General features: G+C 45.3%; 1 pseudogene; it reads right to left on the reverse strand.

The window, feature by feature from the left end:
* Positions 1-1,075: 1,075 nt before the first annotated feature.
* On the reverse strand, positions 1,076-18,968 carry LOC142488151 (heat shock cognate 71 kDa protein-like; annotated as a pseudogene).
* Positions 18,969-19,887: the final 919 nt, after the last annotated feature.

A 19,887-nucleotide genomic window follows, 5' to 3' on the forward strand; every position in this document is an offset into this window, starting at 1 on the left:
GATCGCTTAGGCCTGACCCCAGAAGCTTACCGGCAGCAGTTCCGGAACTTGAAATACACCTGTAAAGTGAGACCCCAGATCCTAGCTCGGCGCTTACTGGACTTGTGTACCCGGTGGATACAGCCCAAACAGTGCACTAAGTTGGCAATTCTCAAACAAGTAGTTTGGAGCAATTTCTACAGGTGATAACCCCTCTCACACGCTCCTGGGTAAAACGCCATGCTGCTAAAACCCTAACTTTGGCTGTCCAGCTTGTTGAAAACTTCCTTGGGGCCGAGGACGAGGAGAGTGTCATGGGCCCGACGGCCCAGACTCCACCGGCACCGGCTGATGCCCAAAGAGGGAAAACGAACCAGCGGTTAAGCTACCACCCATCCACTCATAACCGCCAAGTCCCACGAAAGGAGCAGTCATTCAAGCAATGGAGAGGGCCGGTCCCAGCCCAGACCCTCATCTATTTCCTGATGTCGGTTCATCGCCAAATAAGAGGAACTTCAGAGGATGTTGCAAGTAGGACCCACCCAACTTCTGGTCTGCAGTATCCGATAGAGCTGAGCAGTATCTGCGTCCACCCCTGGTGAGAGATGCCTCTCCATGTTCTACCTGCGGGGAACAAGGCCACCATCATTTGGAGTGCCCACAGATGGATTGTTCCTTCAGAAGGACCATCACCTCAGCCTTCCCCAGAGAAAGCTGCAAGCACTGGCTACTTCCAGTCTTGATTAGCGGTTAATCAGTACAGGCCCTTGTGGATTCGGGCTCTGGGAAAACCCTGGTCTTCCAGGAACTGTTACCGTGCGACTTGCTTTCCTATGACTCCCCATGAGAGCATAGAATGTATACACAGCGATGTAAAATGGTACCCGACTGCCAACATACTGCTACTGGTAAAGAGTCCAGAGGCCAGGCTAGAAATACGAGTTGCTCCTTGTCTCCCTGTCCCTGTCTTGCTGGGCCAGGACTGGCCCTTTTTCTCCAGTTTACTGGTTCCCTCCCAGGAGGAGCCTCCTTCTCTCATACAGGAGAAACCAGAGGAACTGTTCCCCTTCCATGCTATTCCCCAGTAGACACCGGGCTACGAAATCTTGGAAGCAAAGACGCTGGACTGGTTACAAAAGCTGGGACTAAAGGTATATTAATAGACAGAAGTCGCAGGTAATGACGAGGGACGGCCAGAAGGAGGGAGAGACAGAGCCTGGAGATTTACCGGAACTGTTTCTCCCTAATTTTCACCAGAGGCAGAGGGTAGACCCAGTCCTTGCCACACAGTATGAGTAGGTGGTCACAATGGATGACAATATATTGAATGTACAAGGGGTAATGGTATTCCCTCATTTTTAATTGCTAAATGATATTCTATAGAGGGTGAACAAGCATACATAAACAGGGGAGGTCACCAGACAGATCTTGGTTTGTAAGGTGTTTGTTAAAGCTGTCTACAACCTAGCCCATACGATCCCTTGGGGTGGTCTCCTCGTTAGAGACAAAACCATGAACCATATTTCATCCCAGTTGTATTGGCCAGGGATGCATAATGATATTGCTAAATTAGGTATGGCATGTCCTGAATGCCAGCTAACAAGTCAGAAGGGGCAAAAAACAGCCCCCTTGGTCTCAATTACCTTTGAAATGATTGGGGTAGACTTGGTAGGACCTCTAGAGCCCTCTGAGAAGGGACACAGGTTTATTCTGGTGATAGTCGACTATGCAACAAGGTACCTTTAGGACAGCAACCGCTAAGAGATAGCCAACATGTTGTTGGAGCTGTTCTCACGGGTCAGACTTCCCCAGGTTATGTTGACAGACCATGGGACGAATTGTATGGCTAATGGTCTTTAAGGATGTCTTAAAGTTACTAGATGTCAAGTCAGTTCGGACATCGGTCTACCATCCACAGACTGACGGATTGGTGGAAAGGTTTAACCGAACTCTAAAAAATATTTTAACAACGTTTGTAGACTCTGAAAAGAGAGCATTGGATGAACTTCTCCCTTTTCTGCTGTTTGCAGTGTGGGAAGTTCCCCAGGCCTCAATGGGATTCTCTCCATTTCAGCTGCTCTATGGCCTCCAACCCCAGGGTACCCTAGACCTCTTAAAGGAGTCCTGGTAGGAACAACGGTCCTTTCAATATGTGTTGGACCTTAGGAAGTGCCTAGACATGGTCGGCCATTTTGCAAGGAGAATCTTAGGTCAGCACAAGACAGCCAGGAGAGACATTACAACCAAAATGCTTGCATGAGGGTGTTTTAACCCAGGGACCAGGTGATGCTACTATTACCCATTTGTGAGAGCAAACCTATCAAAATGGCAGGACCCATTTGAAGTACTCCACCACACGGGTGATGTGGATTACGAGATCTCTCAACCAGGGCCCAGGAAGGGTAAACAAATTTACCATGTAAACTTACTGAAACCCTAGAAGGTGCAGAGTTCTCTTTTCATCCACCTGGTTGAAGAGGAAACGGATCTGGGTCCTCAGCCCCCACAGGGGAACACCTTTGGTGACGATCAAATCCCTACGGGAAGCCAGTTAACCTCTGAACAGAAAGGGGACTTGTTAAAAGTATTTAAACAATTCAGGGTTGTTTTTTCTGATTTAGCAGCGCTGTAACAGGGGAGTTATCCCTGTTCAGGTAATGTGCCTCTAATCCAGCAGTGTGGTGGTTAACTGCTGGTAGTCAATTAACAAACACCACCTGCCTGATTAGATTGCTTAGAAAAGCCTGTCTTTTGAGACAGGAAGAGAGAATCCTTAGCTCACACCTGAGCTGAACTTGGAGACAGAGCAGAGATTGTCCTTGACTCTCACAACTTGTCTTGAGCCCTGCCAGAAGAAACAGCAGAGCTGCTTTCAAGACACAGGGGAAACTTCTAAACCTGAATGCTGACAAAACCTGAGGAAAGGTAGCAACGCAGGAATAGAGAAGATTTTCCCTCCAAACCACAAGGAACAGATAAGACTTTTATTTATGAGACTTTATATATCTGCTTATTTCATGCTATATGTTTGGGGCTGGGAGACATGCTTATCTAAAGGGAGTGTGGACTGCATACAGTAGTATTTCACTAGAAATAATCCCAAGTGAATAGAAGCTTTGTTTGCCCCTTGTTTGGATGGTTTCCTGATGTTAAGGAAACAGGCGCAATAAAAGCCTTATTTAATTTCACTATAACCAGACTCCCTTGCATACCTCTGTGAGCGTCCGCCTACATATGGTGTCAGAAGTGGGATGAGAGGTGGTTCTTGCAGTTAAGGAACCCGGAGTTTGGCTGTGAATTTTTTTTATGCTTTTTGCCTACAAACAGTCTGAGCAACGTAAAAAAAAAAACTGCTGAAGCAGGTAAACCTTATTTGCCTATCACAATAATAAAGTGTAATATGGTCATTGAAATAGGGGGTTTACCTTCCGGCCATAGTCAGGGTTCAAGAAGTGAGTTAGCCCTTGAAAGGGATAGGCGTTTGTTGTTTTCAAATGTTTAGCTGAAGCAGTGAATACAGATGGTGACCTATGAACGGTACTGATTCTGCAAATAAAGGCTGCCACACCGCATAAAACTACCAGTTGTGAATGGAGTATATGCAGAAAAATGTGAAAATTGATACAAAACTGTGCTGAAGCAGCGGAATTTTCAGTAAACAAGTGCTGAGGGTAAAATTGCCTACTAGAAAAAAAAAGAATTGCTGAACTGTGTAAAAGGTATCCCAAAGTGTGAAGAGTGAATGTCATAATACCCAAAGTTGAGACTGAACTCAAGCAGAAAATCACATTATTTGGCTGAAGCAGAGATTGTACCTAGCAAGTAAATGGTGTAAAGCAAACAGAAGTTTTTACCTAGCAACTACACAACCAGCATACCTAATGAGAGATTATACCTAGCAAGTAAATGGTGTAAAGCAAATAGACGTTTTACCTAGCAACTGCACATTGTGATGGGAGCTTTGTGACAGGCTATGAATAATACACCACCAAAGACATAACTGGGTTGAACTGGACGAGACTTAGATATGATAAAATATAATTTATTCCTTGAAAAAGGTGAACACACGAGATATACAAATAACAGACAAAATATGGACACTTACTTAGAGGTTAGGACAAGAAAAGCCATCAGGATACAGGATGGGCCATTTCTTCCATAATTCAGTTTCAGATGAAGACATCACAGCAATACATGAAGATCATGAAGACACATGAAGACAATAGCCATAGGCTGAGCCTGGTTCTTATACAATTATTTCCCATTGAACACAACCTAAACCCAGCCCCTCTCATAAATCAGTGGTGAGGTTGACAGTTTTCCTCAGCGTAAAAGTCCTCCCACCCAAGGACGTTTAAAAACTGCTTTTCCTATCTAAATAACTTCATAACTTCAGTTCAGTGATACTTACTGGCACGCGAGACATATTAATACATTCCGGCACGCATGACGCTCCCAATGAGACTAAATATTACCGTGTAATACTAAAATTAAGAGAGATATTAATATCTGTCTCTTAGTACCTGCCAGACATCAGGTGTCTGTAATCCTTATGTGCGAATCAGTCCCACGAATACACATATGTAGCTTTTAGCACGTTCAGCCGAGGACATCTCATAATATTCTTATATTTAATAAGGTCACTCATTCTGATATCTCCTTGCGTAACCGCACCCCTGGCCCCCATCAAGAAATCCTTTGAAGCAGGGACTCCTGTGTAGTGAACATTTGTCACTGGTGCTATATTTCACACCCAATGCCCCAGCCTGGATCCTAGCTGTCTCTACCAGCCAGATGTGTTAACATACACCAAACCCCCTCTGTACTTTTCACACCCAACTTCAATCAAGCCTTTTGAAGCCCAGATATTTCTGAAAAGACACCACGCATCCTAATGTATTTTCCTAAACTGCAGCTCATTAACCCCTTAAGCCCCAGTGTGTGTGTGGTGCAGACACTGGCCCGGAAACAATACATTTATACAGGGGAATAAACAGTTGGATGGCTGAAGCAAGGCAAAACCACATTACTGGACCCCAGTCCAGTTAACCCCTGGCTTCCCAGGTGAGAGTAGAGGGTGGCCAAATGGGGTGAAACCCCTTTAATCTCGGGCCAAATCCCCTCTCTCTTGACACACATCCTGTATACCTGATGAGAAAAAATGCATGCACAGTACTGCTGATATTGTAAAACTTATCCAAGAAAGAAAAAGTCTACAGAGATGCCTGTGAGAGCCACGACCTCTACAAGCAAAATATGCCCACCTGTAAGACTACCACAATTGGTTCTAGCAAATACAGTGGCAACAGCTTCAATAGCGCCTCCTGAGGTCAGGAAGAAAACTACACCTGAGAGCCCCAAAATGGAGGACAAGATGCAGCATTCCTGTAATGAACCCTACCCCACAGAAGAGTGGCCCTTCCAGTCCAATAAGAAGGAAGACATCTCTTATGGGGAACCCGAACCGAGTCACATCCACAAAACACCCCAAGAATGGTGGGGGTGCCTGAACTCGGCACGAACAGAAAAGACCGCTCTCTATGATGACGGATATGGTCGACAAGAGAGAGAGCGGGAGCAGCAGATCACCCAATATTTCTATCAGCTAAAGCAACTGCAAGAAAAGCCTGGCGTATATAATGAAGCTGTTGAAGTATTAAATAAAGAAGGAGACCCCAGTATTCCTGATGGGATGGAGTCATCCAAAACAAAAAGGCGGAAAAAGAAAAGCGGTTCTTCACTTACCGTGGAAGGAACAGACACGTCCGCAGACCCTTTGGAGAAAAAGGGGGACCGAGATGCCCTGCAGCCTGGAGCAAATGGAGAACTCGTCCCGCGGATAACCGAATATCCAGAGGGCCAAGGCAGAAGTCGTGTACCCCAAAGAAGTGTCTGTCCGGTGCCAACAGTGAGGAACCCTCAACCAACCATCCCAGGGAAGTGGAGCCGGAACCAGTGAGTGTTGATCCCTTGAACAGCCCTGAGGATGCCCTGAAAAATGCCTTGTGTGACTGTAATATACTCCGTGAACAATTGAAACAAAAGAAAGCTACTGAAAGATAATGCTGAGTTACAGAAGATGGTGCTCGCAATGTACTCTGCAGCCAGGACAGAATTGGACGATCTCAAGACTGAGCTAGATACTGCAAATGCTACTATTTCCGCCATGGATGAAAAGCAGAGCCAATCTGATAAAATGATGGCTACGCTAAAGCGGAACTATGAGGAGGCACTGAAGCAGATGACAGTCTTCCAGCAAGAGGTTCACACTCTTTGCATAGAGCTGAATGCCTCACAACAGGAGGTCAACAGTGTCCGGACAGAGGTGGACGTATCTCAGAAAGAGGTTCAGACACTCCGCAGAGCACTGGATGCCTCACATCATGAGACCAACAGCTGCCACACAGACCTGGAAGTTTCCAGAAAGGAACTACACAGTCTCACTGAGGAGCTGGACATATCTAAAGAAACGATTGTCAATCTTAAGACAGATCTCAAAGTCTCCCAGAAGGAGCTTCAGACCCTCAACCTAGAGAAGGAAGTCTCATGCCAGGAGACTGTCATTCTCAAAGCAGATGTGCGTAAATGGAAGGAGGACTGCAAGGAGGCCCTGAATAGTACAGAGCCTGAAAAAGGAGAACATTTAAGATTACAAAGAAGAAACTTAAAACTCAAAGAAGAAAATTTTAATTTGACAAACGACGTCAAGGAAAAAAAAATGAAAAGCTGCACGAGCTTAAAGAAATAAATAGACTTTTGGAAGGTGAGAAGTTTGAAGCAGAGCACCGACTGCAGAACCAACTGCCAGGTCTGCGTACCAACCTCGAGAAGGCCGAGGAGAAGCAGCGAACTCTGCAGGAAGACAATCTGCAGACTGTTAAAGAAATTCAAGTGCTGCAGGAACGTCTGATTACCCAGTATGTCCCCGCAAAGCAGCATGAGAAACTGAAGGCTACCCTGAGCGTCACCAAAGCAACGCTAAAGGCCCAGCTTAGAACCCAGGTGACGCGGTACAAAAGGGAGCACAAGAAGGTCCAGAAACTGAAACAAGTAACTGTGGCCCAAGCAAAGAAGTTCATAGTGCTTCACAATGCAATAAAAATGTGGAAGCAAGCTCAGAGAAAGCAAAGCATGCAGATAAATTCCCTGAGAAGAGACTTGCAAGATGCACTCAAAAAACAGGGATCTCTCGCGGATGAGATGAAAGTTCTATAAGGACAAGTATTGACCCTGACTAAGCGTCAGTATCCCACAGCCACAAAAACCCATGAAGACAAGGGTACAGTGAGAGCTGGGAATACCGCTCGTCTGAAAGACAAGGTTGCAAAATGTGAACCACCTAAACAAGCACTAGCAAAGCCTTCATCCACCCAACAGGCAATAAAAGAAGGTACACGTGCTGAATCAAAACCAGAAGAATCCTTAGCTGATGAAGCTGAAAAGATGGGACATTCTCTGGAAGTGGGGGTGGAAATACAACTTAATCCCAAAGAGGCTGAACTAGCAACCCCATTGAGTGGAAAAAGGGCAGAGAGACAGCTTCAAGAGCAGAAAACTCAAAGGGCTGTTTTTAAACTCTCTGCAAATACTGCCATACAGTCTGCATACAATAAGATGAGCACCCGACGCGAGGGAAATCTCATGACCGCGCACATAGCAAAAAGACTATACTTAGAAAAAGTCCTCCTCGAGCGACTGAGGAGTGCTGATCTCAAGCACCTTCGGGAGGAGACGCGAATAAACTGGAGAAAGGGCTCCAATCCCAGCGGGACTGAGGGTTCTCTTCCTCCATCCACTCTCATTCAAGTCACAGAGATATATAGAATGAGAGTGGAAGGATGGGCTTTGGCCGTGGCAAGCCCGAGCTTCCCACAAACAGGGGAGGTATGTAACAGGGGAGTTAGCCCTGTTCAGGTAATGTGCCTCTAATCCAGCAGTGTGGTGGTTAACTGCTGGTAGTCAATTAACAAACACCACCTGCCTGATTAGATTGCTTAGAAAAGCCTGTCTTTTGAGACAGGAAGAGAGACTCCTTAGCTCACACCTGAGCTGAACTTGGAGACAGAGCAGAGATTGTCCTTGACTCTCACAACTTGTCTTGAGCCCTGCCAGAAGAAACAGCAGAGCTGCTTTCGAGACTTTATATATCTGCTTATTTCATGTGTGACAAACGGCTTACTCCGGGGCTCCGTCGTTTGTCCGGGACTGTTTAGAACACGGTCTTTTAGGGTAGGTTAAATGATGAGGCGTCACGTACTGTTCCTTTAAACAGGCTATGCCTGGTTTATTCAGTCCCAGGCACTGAGACTGCCACAGTGCATACAACAGAAAACAGATCAAAACAAAAGCTGCTCACCTGAGCGATAACTTAACTTAGATATCCCTGACTCAGGGTTGGAAGTGGCTTTTCCACTCCCAACAACAAAACAAGGTACTTTTGCAGTCTTACACAAATGAACAGAAAGATTGAACCTGTTTGGGGAAGAGGCTTCTCCCCTCTGTAGTTCAGCAGCCTTCCAGCCTCCTGGCTCTTGTGGAGAGACCAGAGCAAACAGGAAATCAGTCTTTCATACCTGATTCCTAATTAGCATGACAGGTGACAGAAATCAGGCAGCAGACAAACTCTGGTCTGGATCTCTCATCCCTCAGTTCCAGCGCTTGCCAAACTGTGGGATGGAGTGTATGTATTATAAGGCTGCACTCCCAGGCCAAACAGGATAGAAACTGTCTAGTATCCTGGGAGCCCTATATACGGAATTTATTACCATCCCCTGGTTTCTGTCACACATGCTATATGTTTGGGGCTGGGAGACATGCTTATCTAAAGGGAGTGTGGACTGCATACAGTAGTATTTCACTAGAATTACTCCCAAGTGAATAGAAGCTTTGTTTACCCCTTTTTGGATGGTTTCCTGATGTTAAGGAAACAGGCGCAATAAAAGCCTTATTTAATTTCACTATAACCAGACTCCCTTGCATACCTCTGTGAGCGTCCGCCTACAAGCGCAAACAAATTTAGTTTCGCATTTGAAAGAGCCAGAACCAGGTGTAAGAATACGCTCTTGTCCTTACAAGTTGCCTGAAAGCCTTAATGCTCTGGTAGAGAAGGTGGTACAATAAATGATAAATGTGGGCGTGATTGAGGAATCATGCAGTGAATGGTTTAGTCCAATAGTCATGGTCCTAAGACCGGATGGGAAGGTAAGGTTTTGTGTGTACCTCCGAAAAGGTAAATGAGGTATCAAGGTTTGATGCATATCCGATGCCAAGGGTGGATGAATACATTTAAGCCCTTGGTACGGCGGAGTATATATTCACGCTTGACCTCACTAAAGGATACTGGCAAATATCTTTAGGGGAGGAGCCCAAGCATCAGACACCTCGGCGTGGGACAGACAGGGAAAGAGAAGCCTGCAGCTGGGGGAGAGCCGGACAAAGCGGCAACTGTTCTGAATTTAACACACATAGTTACTGACTTATAAGACTAAAACTATATACCGTGAGATCCCCAACTCTGGCTCCTCCTTGGATCTGAACTAGAATATTCTATCCCCGTATTATATACCCCATAGTGACATCACTAGCCACTATGACTACTAGGGGAGAGTTTGGATTCTACAAATTATCTTTACGTAGTGACATCGTTAGGCACCTTCTAAAAGGTGGGTGTGGCTAGGTCTCTGCCAGCAACTCCACATCCATGTGATGGATAGAGACGATACAATTGTAGCTACCCATACAATTAACCCCTTGCTTAAAGTAGCGTTCACGGCCACACTTCTGCCATGCCGCCCTGTGTCATCTTCTCTCCTCTTCTGTCTCCTCTGCATGATCAAGATTTCACACTGGGAACATGTGTTGTAACACTTCTGTATACCACCATTGGGAATCAGAAAGGTTGCCAAGCAATCAGGAGAGTTTTAGAAAAAGATAGTGAAATGCCAGATATCCCAAGCGGGTTCTTAAGAGTGTAAAATGTTCTATGTCCGGCAAACCAAAACTCGTCATTCCGGTTATAGCACACAAAAGAAAAGTTTATTCCGAATATATATTGCTTACATTCAGAAATAGTAGATAAATGGGGGTGGCATCAAATAAGTTATGTTTCTTGCACTACCCTGAACAGAGTATAAAATGCTCCCAACCAGAGTAAATAAGCCTGGGTATGCTATAGGTGCAGAGGCAATGAAGCAAACGAGAGAAGCGTAACAGACTATGCAAGGAAACTCCCACTAAAGACAAGGGCACTCAGGGGCAAAGGGAAATATCAATGTATATTTATTAGACAACTATGGACACAGAGAGCATAACAACAATTAAAAACAGAGAAAAGACCATCAGCAGGCGAAACACGCAAGATAAAGTGCATAGAGAAACATATCCTCATCGAAATAAATGAGGAAAATGTGGAGACCATCCATCACAAGGAGCAATCACAATGATCCCCTCACGTTAAATATGAATGTGTACCCAGGTACAAAAGTGCACAGTGTATGTAATGCAAAGTGTACCTACACTGGGGAAGAGCAATGAAGCAGCGGACTAACAAAGTTACTAGCACAACATGTGATACAGAAACCTACTACAACACCAGCAAATATAGCCTAATGCAGGGGTGCGTAAACTGGGGGGGGCGGGATTTTCTGGGGACGAGGTGGGTACAGAAGCCCCGCGCTCTTCCCCACAACAATTAAATGCTGGGGAGCGCACACAATGCCTCTGTAACTCACTTACCTGACATTCGGCGGCTTTTGGCAACGCTGCGGGGACACATGACATCACATTGCCATGGCAACATGACCTAACATGACGTCGTGTTTGTCAGAAGACGTCAGAGAACAGGTAAGAGGGGGCGGCGCGAGCAAGGGGGAAAGCAGACAGAGGGGCCCAAACTGAAAAGTTTGTGCACCCCTGGCCTAATGCACGGCAAAATCAACAGGGTACAGGCACAATAACACAGAGGAAGGCAGAACTGTAAAGTCTTAATGACCCAGGTTAGCATTGCTGAAGGTTAAATAGACATGAGAACAGCATGGTTGAAAAAACCTGTCGTGTTCGCTGTAAGATGACAGCGAGCCGATATCTGCAAAACCAGTCAGGCTGCGATTAAGGTATGGTAAGGCAGAAGTTCTTTCCAAGACATGTTGCTGAAATAAAGATGTGTCTCTCAGTAATACAGTAGCTGTCCGTGAAGTAGTCAAATTGCGATGGTCTCCACAGATGAGACGCCTGCTGATGATGTTCCCCAACGTGCGTTTCGCCAGAGGGCTTCATCAGGGGCATGTGTGCTCCATTTTTGGTACTCTTTTTTGTTGTTTTCATATTATTATTGTTCCAGGAGCACCGCTGTCTATTATTACAGTAATATATACCCGACAGCTTTAGGTAACCACTTTCCCATATTAGGCGTGGATGCGATATACTGTGTGTTTGTGATTATATATATATTATGTGGTAATGTTTGAGGTTTCTCAGAGCTTGTTGGGTATCTGTGTGTTTATTCACCATAATAGTGGACATTGGCATCAGACTATGTGTAATTAAGAACATAGAGACATACAAGCAATGGGGGAGCGTGGGATTAAAAAAAACATTTGACAATAAAAAACAATAAAATACAATAAAATTAATGTGGTTACAACAATATTGCTGGTGGTTGGTGAAAATATTAAATACACTTACACGGCCATGTGCAAGCGGACACGGTAATGTGGTTTCTTTAAGCAATTCCAGTCACTCCCAACAACAGGTAATGGTGGTTTAGAGGGTTTTGAAATAAATATATAAATATATCTGTACTCACACGGCCATGTGTGAGTCCTTGCAGGAAATTGGTAACTTTGGGGTTAAATTAACCCATCTGCATCTCCCCCCAGTGTAGACTCTTCTTTGTTTGCAACCAACGTGGGATTCTAACTCCAGTCTTGGGCATCAGATGGGGACTCTCCCCAGTGGTGGTAGTAGGGGGGGGAGTAGGTAGAGAAAGTGAGGCACGTTGTCAGTGGGGTTTAAAACACATTTATTAGTTTTAAAAGCAATTGGTACAACAAGACTCACATACATACATAGTGGTTGGACCCCTGGCCTCCTCGTGCAGTCCAGGATACAGTTTAAGCAGCCGTTATTGCCAATCACGCGTCCGTGATGCAGGAGGAAAAAAAACAAAACTTTTTCTCCTTATCTGCAATGGCTGCCTGGTTGATCCGGCTACGGGAGCCACGTTGGGCCAAATTCAGCAGGAACTTTAGAGCTCTGCACGAGGAGGCCAGGGGTCCAACCACTATGTATGTATGTGAGTCTTGTTGTACCAATTGCTTTTAAAACTAATAAATGTGTTTTAAACCCCACTGACAACGTGCCTCACTTTCTCTACCTACTCCCCCCCCTACTACCACCACTGGGGAGAGTCCCCATCTGATGCCCAAGACTGGAGTTAGAATCCCACGTTGGTTGCAAACAAAGAAGAGTCTACACTGGGGGGAGATGCAGATGGGTTAATTTAACCCCAAAGTTACCAATTTCCTGCAAGGACTCACACATGGCCGTGTGAGTACAGATATATTTATATATTTATTTCAAAACCCTCTAAACCACCATTACCTGTTGTTGGGAGTGACTGGAATTGCTTAAAGAAACCACATTACCGTGTCCGCTTGCACATGGCCGTGTAAGTGTATTTAATATTTTCACCAACCCCCAGCAATATTGTTGTAACCACATTAATTTTATTGTATTTTATTGTTTTTTATTGTCAAATGTTTTTTTAATCCCACGCTCCCCCATTGCTTGTATGTCTCTATATCTTTAAAAGGGTTCCGGATTAACCCTTCCCTGGGGTTGCAGCAGAGGGGAACTCCATGCTGGCTCAAAGCATCTGTCATAGAGCCGTGGTCTAACTTACTGCCACATTGTAAGCACACCTCATATATTAAGCTTAAGGTAAGCGCCAGGTTTTTTCCTATTGTAATTAAGAACATAGCAGTTCAGTTCTTGTTTACAATAACAAAGATTTGCACTTTACAGTGACTCAATATGAAGATCACTGTGGTAGTGTTTGATATATGTACTCACCTGGCTCTCGCCACGAAGTAGATTCTCTGTATATTCTCTCTGTAGATTCTCTGTTTCCAGTATTCTAGGAAGATTCCGTTGTTGCCCACTAGGGACCGCCCTGTGGACACAATTTGGTATACATTGTGTATTGAATACTAAGTACCAGTCTAACAACATCATTAGCACTATACTGTTGCCAATTGTGGTTGTTTTGAAATGTAATTACTTTACTCTAGGAAGATTCCTCTGTGGTCCACCAGGGGACGCTCAATAGACACAATTTGGTATACATTGTGTAATGTGTGCTAAGTACCAATTCTACACTAGTAGCAGCATTATACTGTTGCTAACTGTGATTGCTCTAATCCAGGGGTGGGGAACCTCAGGCCCGAGGGCCGTTTAAGGCCCTCGAAATCATTTGGTCTGGCCCTGCTAAGGCAACTGCTATAACCGGGGTCGCGCTAATTTGAAAAAAAAATGGCCTCCGCGCGCCTGATCGGGAGGAGGTGGTGTGAGGCGCCAGCAGCCCTACACGATCCCCAGCACCCACCGTACTAGCCCCAGCGATGCCCTAGCAGCCACCGTACTTCCCCCGCACTCCCCCGCAGCAGTCACCGCACTTCCCCCATGCTTCTCTAGCAGTTCCCCCCGCACTTACCCCAGCATCCGCCCTACACGATCCCCCCAGCAGCAGCAGCAACTACCAGAGGGAGGGGGGCGGGTTCTGTGTGCCTACATGCCTGCTGTGTGCCTGCCATGTGGCTGCTTGTCTGTGTCTGTATGGCCCGCAAACGATGTTATAAATATCCAAATGGCCCTTGGCAGAAAAAAGGTTCCCCACCCCTGCTCTAATCTATGAATGTAGTGTCAATACAGTATATATCCACTGAGATCTTTGGGATATACAATAATACCCAACGGAAACAACTACTAGATGTAATGAGGCTATCAAGTCTTTACTATGACCCAACAACACGGAATATAGTAGACTCACTTCACGCATACCGTTTGCTCACACTGTCTTATATACCCTTAGAAGTCTTACTAGTTTAAGGACAATATTATTGTAGTGTTAACATTTAACACCAAGGAGGGTACAGTATATTTTAGAGAGACTATGATCCCCTCAAGGGTGTCTATTACTAATACACCCAGGTCTGTGTTTATTTGTGTTTAGGAGTTTTCTATACCCCACTTAATTTTAACATTAAGTTTATAAAAGATTTATATTTTTAACTAAGTCCATTTATCTGTCTACATAAGGGGTAATTTTGTATAACAATACGGTCCACCACTCATTATCTCACCCTAAGACGAGTCCTGTCACAGTATATATTAATAATATTATTTAGGTCTGTATACTATATCAGGGGTTCTTTTGTGGAGAATAACCGTAGTTCTAATTGATAATTTTCCACACCTTTCGTTGTTTCTGTTGATATTAACCCCAGTGCACCCTTAGTCCGGTAATAGGAAGAGCGGGTGTATCCATTGTTTTGCTCAAATCATTTAGTTTAACCCTTTGGCCAAAGCGTTATAAGCCTGTTACCACGTCACGGCATGACCAGTAAGCAGGTCCTAACACCACCTGAGAAAATTCTCACTTACCTCTGCTGGAGGGAGAATGGCCTCAGTGGGTCTGTCCTGCTCAGGAATATGAAAAAACTTGCTACTTAAAAAGTAGGGTGGGTGAGATTAAACCGAGGGAGGAGGGGACACTAACCTCCCAACAACTGATACCAGTTGAAAATTAAAATGAATAAACGCACAATCCCAGCAATAACCCCAGAACCCACTAATATATATATATTATATATATATATATATATACAAAAAACAAACAAAAGCGCAAGCTCCATAGCACGTAACTGAGTAAAAAATAAGGTACATTTATTTAAAAAATCAGCAACCCATAAGAATGTGCACTTACAGGATTTCAAATAGAACAATTCGTGGGAGAGAAATCTCTATTGTGGTCATCTGCGGTGGTATGGTGAGTCCCAGGTTTGCAGAGTGGATGTAAACAGCCCAGGTTCACCATGAATTGGCAGCAAGATATAAAGGCATCCTATGCCTGCACGTCCTTTGCTCCCTCATACAATGATTGCTAACACTTGAAATTAATGCCAGTCGGACCGCAGGGAAGCCAGGAACTCCAAATACACCAACACAAACGCGATGACGTCACAGCTCTACGCGTTTTGTCACACCGCGGCGACTTCGTCAGAATCTCTCTCTCTCTCTCTCTCTCTCTCTCTCTCTCTCTCTCTATATATATATATATATATATATATATATATATATATATATATATATATATATATATATATGGGAAGGGAAAAGAGAGGCGCACTCTCCTGGTGTAATATTGCTTGAACAATTTATTACACTAATAAAATCAGTTGTGGTTCAACTCACAAACAACGGCTGATAGCTCGCAGATTTGAGTATAATACTCAGACAGTCCCCAGCTCGGCTCAGTATACTCCTCACTGTCTCTCCGCGTGTAGTTCGCATTGTTCATCGTGTGGTTTAGAGTATATAGGACGGACAAGTAAACCCCTCAAAAGGAGACTAGCCAAACACATATACAACGTCAAATCTCCCAAGTCCAGCAAATCATCCTCCTTCTCTGTGCTAGTACCAGGCTCTTCACTGCTGTCAACTGGGTTGTCCCCTACAAACACCAGCAAAGGGCAGTCATTTTGATGTTTCTCTTCCCCATTACAACCCTGGTCACTCTCCAAGTCAACCTCAGAAAACGGAAAGACATGTTCCTCACTAGTTTGACCCTGTTCTAATGAGCCTTGGGCTGCCGTCTCTGTTAATGACCATAACTCTAGAAAATTGGGTAAATCTCTACTGAGCACCACATCATGGGCTAATCTAGGTACTACACCCACACGGTAATTTAGGGTACCACACTGGGTTCCAATATTTACCTCACCTGTGGGATATTCCCTTTTATCACCATGAATGCAAATAATTTACTTTTTCTGTATATTATCTTTTTTCACGTTGGGTATTACAGGCTTTGCTACTAAGGTGTGAGGATCCGTGAGTCTCACCGCCCTCGGCGTACTCCCCACTTACCCCAGTCCGTGATCGGGTGCTCCGCTTCCCCCACCTCCTGCAAACGTCATCTGGGCCATCCACCAACAGCCACCACACTACGGGTGCGTGCGCTTCACGCGCGGGGATAAATACACAATCTCCTAGTCCCGCCTCCAGGTTGCGCCTGCACAGTGATGCCATCGGCGCACTGCATGCGCACGTGACGCGCACTAACATGCGCATGCACCACATCATCAAACCGCATCAGCAAACCTTACCACACCTGTCTCCTGTATCTTTTTTTTTTTTTTCAATGTGCCAATCAAGAGATTTTATTCGTCTGGACCCAAATTTCTGTTACAGTACAGTTAAAGTGCAATGGTGTTCTTTTCTCCTGCCTTATGGAGTGACTTCAAGTATTAAGAATGCCCAAGGTTCTTTTGTACAGCAGCTTAAATGGGAAATAGTTTTGAACAGCCATCAATACAAAATCTGTGTCCTAGGAGTTACAAGACGACAAAATCTTTGTGAACTTCATTCCAGTTTATATTTAGTCGACCTCTTCAATAGTGGGACCAGAGGATCCACCATCTGATGGAGCACCACCAGCACCAGGGAAGCCACCAGGCATCCCACCTGGCATGCCACCTGCACCTTGGTACAGCTTTGTAACGATTGGATTGCACACCTTCTCCAGCTCCTTCTGTTGATGTTCAAACTCATCCTTCTCAGCAGACTGATTCTTGTCCAGCCATGCAATTATCTCATTGCACTTTTCCAGAATTTTCTGTTTGTCCTTGTCATGAGAGAGAGGATTTGGCCCGGGATAAAAGGGGTTACACCCCATTTGGCCACCCTCTACTCTCACCTGGGAAGCAAGGGGTTAACTGGACTGGGGTCCAGTAATGTGTTTTTGCCTTGCTGCAGCCATCCAACTGTTTATTCCTCTGTATAAATGTATTGTTTCTGTGCCAGTGTCTGCACCACACACACACTGGGGCTTAAGGGGTTAATGAGCTGCAGTTTAGGAAAATATAAATATGTGTGGTGTCTTTTCAGAAATATCTGGGCTTCAAAAGGCTTGATTGAAGTTGGGTGTGAAAAGTACAGAGGGGGTTTGGTGTATGTTAACACATATTGCTGGTAGAGACAGGTAAGGGCAATGTCTGGGGCATTGGGTGTGAAATATAGCACCTGTGACAAATGTTCGCTACACACGAGGCCCAGCTTCAAAGGATTGCTTGACGAGGGGTTAAGGAGGCCAGGGGTGCGGTTACCCAAGGAGATAACAGAATGAGTGACCTTATTAAATTTAAGAATATTATGAGATGTCCTCGGCTGAACGTGCTAAAAATTACATATGTGTAACCGGGGGACCGAGCCGCAAATAACGATTACAGACACACGATGTCTAGCAGGTCCTAAGAGACAGATATTAATATCTCTCTTAATTTTAGTATTACACGGGAATCATTGGGAGCGTCATGCGTGCCGGAATGTATTAATATGTTTCGCGTGCCAGTAAGTACTACTGAACTGAAGGTATGAAATTATTTAGATAGGAAAAGCAGTTTTTAAACGTCCTTGGGTGGGAGGAGTTTTACTCTGGGGTAAAACTGTCAACCTCACCACTGATTTATGAGAGGGGCTGGGTTTAGGTTGTGTTCAATGGGAAATAATTGTATAAGAACCAGGCTCAGACTATGGCTATTGTCTTTCGTGTCTTCTGTGATATTCAAGGTTGCTGTATGAACTGCCAGTCAAGATTTGACTGTTTCATCATTCCATCTTAAGTAAGCGTCTATATTTTGTCTGTTATTTGTATAATCTCTGGTGTGTTCACCTTTTTCAAGGAATAAATTATATTTTATCATATCTAAGCCTCGTTCAGTTCAACCCAGTTATATTTTTGGTGTGTATTATTAATAGCCTGTCACAAAGTTACCGTCACAGTCCTCATCACTGATTTTGCCTGGAAGCTTCTCATCTTCCACAGTTGCTTTCATGTTGAAGGCATAGGACGCCAAAGAGTTCTTGGATGAGACTTTGTCCCTCTGTTTCTCATCTTGTGCTTTGTACTTCTCAGCATCTTGAACCATACGCTCAATATCTTCCTTGCTCAAACGACCTTTATCGTTTGTAATGGTAATCTTGTTCTCCTTGCCAGTGCTCTTGTCCACAGCAGACACATTCAGGATACCATTGGCATCAATGTCAAATGTCACCTCAATCTGTGGGACACCACGGAGAGCTGGGGGATTGACGGTCAGCTCAAATTTACCCAGAAGGTTATTATCCTTTGTCATCGCCCTCTCTCCTTCATATACCTGAATCAAGACCCCAGGTTGGTAATCAGAGTAAGTTGTGAAGGTCTGCATTTGTTTTGTGGGGATGGTTGTGTTACGTTTGATCAGGACAGTCATGACACCACCAGCAGTCTCAATACCCAAAGACAGGGGGGTAACATCCAGCAGCAAGAGGTCTTGCACATTCTCAGACTTATCCTCCTATTCTCCTTTGTATTCTACTTGGACCTTTGGTCTTCCGCCATCACTCACAACATCGAAAGGCCAGTGCTTCATATCAGACTGCACAACTCCATCCTCAAATCTGCAGACAGACGCTTTGCATCAAAAACTGTATTTTTGGGGTTCATTGCAACTTGGTTTTTGGCTGCATCACTGATCAGCCTTTCTGTATCTGTGAAGGCCACATAGCTGGGTGTGGTCCTGTTGCCCTGGTCGTTGGCAATGATCTCCACCTTCCCATGTTGGAAGACTCCCACACATGTGTAGGTGGTGCCAAGATCAATTCCGACTGCTGGTCCCTTAGACATTTCTGCACTGCAGGAGATGCGTGTTAGGTATGTGCAGAGCTGCTCGCCGTCTCTGAGCTGATGGTAGTAAAATGAGCTGTCTCCTGTATCTTAATGGCCAATCACAGCAGGCGCTGCTGATGCGCTCCAACTCTGCTTCTCCCTCATTGGTGCCTGTCTCCTTGATATGTGTAAGGTCCGCCGCTAAGTTCCGCCCCCAGGGCACGTCATGCGGCAGGGATGCTGGGCCGCGCACGGCTGGAGCTGGGCACGCACGTAGTGGCAGCGGCACGGAGGTGCGACCCCGGCGGGGATGCAACACACCCGCACCGTCACGTGATGTCATCAGGCCACGTCGCGCACCTCCCATCAGCTGATCGCCGGAATGCACACACCTAATGCAGATTCCCTACTTCTCTCTTTGTGCTCCGTAATTGGAGGAATTCCCTCACACCCCTGTCCTTGATTGGCTCCTTGCCCTTCTTATACTGGGCTCTCCCACTTCCTCATTGCTGAGCATAAACTTCTGTTTATGCGTTGTGCTCGCTGCTGTTTGTTTGTTCCTGTTCTGTTTTTGTCTTAACCCTAGCTTGCTTGGACCAGTCCTGTCTCCAGTCCTGAACTTTGCGGATTCCTACAATCTCCAGCCCTTCGACCTCGGCTACGTACCTCGACCATTCTACCCTCTCTGCTCCTGGACCACGGCTTACGGACAACTACCACTCTCATCTCTCGAACACTGAACCACTGCAAGTACCTTGACTATCCGGACCTCTCCAACACTTACCCAGCTACACGACGTAGATTATGCACTCCGGACTGGACTGCGCGGTTGCAGGTCGGTGCCTATACTTCCCCACCTCAGCCCCGCGGTCTTAGTCCTGTTTGTGGTGAGCGCAGCGTGACAATATGCTCAGCCCAACAAACATGGACCCTGCTGGGGTGGGTCGACAATTGGACACCCATGAAGAATGGTTTCAACAAAT

The sequence above is a fragment of the Ascaphus truei genome, chromosome 2 (genome assembly GCF_040206685.1).
Source record: "Ascaphus truei isolate aAscTru1 chromosome 2, aAscTru1.hap1, whole genome shotgun sequence".
Classification (NCBI taxonomy): Eukaryota; Metazoa; Chordata; class Amphibia; order Anura; family Ascaphidae; genus Ascaphus; species Ascaphus truei.